Source organism: Phacochoerus africanus, chromosome 12 (assembly GCF_016906955.1).
Source record: "Phacochoerus africanus isolate WHEZ1 chromosome 12, ROS_Pafr_v1, whole genome shotgun sequence".
NCBI lineage: Eukaryota > Metazoa > Chordata > Mammalia > Artiodactyla > Suidae > Phacochoerus > Phacochoerus africanus.
Window position 1 is genome coordinate 53,721,914 of NC_062555.1, and position 2,494 is coordinate 53,724,407.

Genomic DNA, 2,494 nt, shown 5'->3' on the forward strand with positions numbered 1-2,494 from the left:
GTGAGATGAACATACTGTTGAGCTTTTTTCTTTTCCTCTTCAAATACAGGAGTGATGGCTAAATGGGAACTTCCCATGTGGGTCCTGTCTTGAATGCTGATGGTTTCCTCAGCTGATCAGATGGTGCACTTGAGGAAACCATCGTGAAGATTCATGTTTAGAAAGAGAAAATTCTGGGTACTTAGAGGTCCTTGTAATGGAGAAGGAAGAACTGAGCATTAAAGGGGTGTTTCTCAGAGAGTGGTCCAGATCACACCTGTGTTAATCGCCTGGGGATGCTTGTCAAAGTCAGAATCAGGGGCCCCACCCCAAGGCCACAGAATCAGACAGAATGTTCAGGATGCCAGACTAGGGAATCTCTTACATGGGCACCCTAAGTGGCTAGCTAAGCTCATCAAAGAGAAGCTCGTATCCAAGTTCTGCCTGCCTTATGCTGAATGAGTGTGAGTGTTTTAAATGGTTCTGGTTGTCATGTGAGCCAAAAGTTTCTGGTCTGAACTGAGCATTGCCCTTAAAAGAATTACGTCTGAATTCCTAGTTTACTGTGTTACTCTGTAAGGAGAGTCCAGAATGGCTATGCTATACTATGCTTTATTTTTAGAGGTAATAAAGCAAGCATAGATATTAATGCTCCAAAGACTTAACTGTTGTCCACGTGCGTGCGTGTGTGTGTGTGTGTATTTCCCTGAGCTTCTACTTTCCACACCCACGAACCCTCTTCCTCTAGATTAGGTAACGGCTACCTAGACAATATAACTTACTTTCCATGGTAATTTTTACCTTTTCTCATTAAAGATCCACAATGAATCGTGCAATTATTAAACATGCCAGGGTCCACCAGGAAAACCAACAAAGCCCTGTAACAGTGGAGCATGGGAGTATCATTTTGCCTCTGGTTAAGTCTTGTGTCTTAAAAGAATGGGAGTGGGTGGATTGTCAAGCCTTCAATCTGTTGAAAAAATCGGTAAGGTGGGGGCACTCACAGGTCTCTAGATAACGTTCGTGAATTGCTGGAATCCAAGCTCGCAGTCAATGCCAACTGTGTTGGGTATGTCAGCAATCTGTGGGTAAACAGGGTTCCAGTGCCACAGAGTTCTTAAATATCTGATGTCCAACTCTGAGTACACAGTTGATGTTTTCAGTGGTTTTTGATGGTCTTCTTTCTGTTGCCTTTAAAGGGACTTTGTGCTTAGCAAGACTGCACAGAAGAAGCCCATCAAAGCTTCATGGAAGGATGTCGTTCCCATTGTGGCGCAGTGGTTAACGAATCTGACTAGGAATCATGAGGTTTCAGGTTCGATCTCTGGCCTTGCTCAGTGGGTTAAGGATCCAGCATTGTCGTGAGCTGTAGTGTAGGTCGCAGATGAAGCTTGGATCCCGTGTTGCTGTGGCTCTGGCATAGGCCAGCGGCTACAGCTCCGATTAGACCCCTAGCCTGGGAACCTCCATATGCCGTGGGAAGTGGCCCTAGAAAAGGCAAAAAGACAAAAAAAAAAAAGCTTCAGGGAAGGAAAGAGAAAATCCACTATACTAGTGGTCTGGATGCAGGAAAAGCCGTGGTATTGTCTGTTCTGCATTTCAAGTACATGAGCATCTGCACAGAGGTTTGTGGAGATCTACGTAGTGCTGTATTGATAATTATCAAGTCCCATATTTTGCCTGTTTTGTTTGTTTTGGCTGCCCCTCAGCACATGGAGTTCCCTGGTAGCCAGGGACCCGATCTGAGCCGCAGCTGCAACCTATGCTGCAGCTGCAGCAACATCAGTTCCTTTAACCCTCTGTGCTGATCAAACTTACATCCTGGTGCTGCAGAGACACTGCTGATCCCCTTGTGCCACAGCAAGAATTCCTATTTTGCCTGGTTCTTAAAGCAGACTTGTATAAAACTGGTGTCTGAAACATAGCCCTGCTTTGGTCCCTTTTGGAAAATGAAGAAAATTATAATAGCTGAACATGACTATCTTTTTTAAATAAAAAGCTACATTTTGGAGTTCCCTTGTGGCTCAGCAGGATAAAGTCCCAGCATTGCCACTGCAGCAGCTAGATTTTATTTCTAGCACATTAATAAAATATAAAAAGGAATCAGAAAGACATGGCTACAAATAATTTATCAAATATTAGAAGAAGACAACCTGGACAATTTTAAAAGTTACAAAGGCAAGTAGTCTCCTTCCACCTAATGCTAGTAAAATTAGTCTAGTAAGTCTGCTTATAGTAAGGAGCTTTGGGGTGCTTCGAGTCCAGTGAACATTTTTTTTCTTTTCCCCAACTTTTTTTTTTTTTTTTTGCTGCACTCGAGGCATGCAGAAGCTCCTGGGCCAGGGATCGAGCCTGTGCCACAGCTCCAACAAGAATCACAGCAGTGACAATGTCAGATCCTAAACCTACTGTGCTGCCAGGGAACCCCTTCAACTTTTTATTTTGAAAAAAAAAAATGAAACATGGAAAAATGGAAGAAATAGTAGGATGGACACCCAGCAGAAATGTGAAGTTG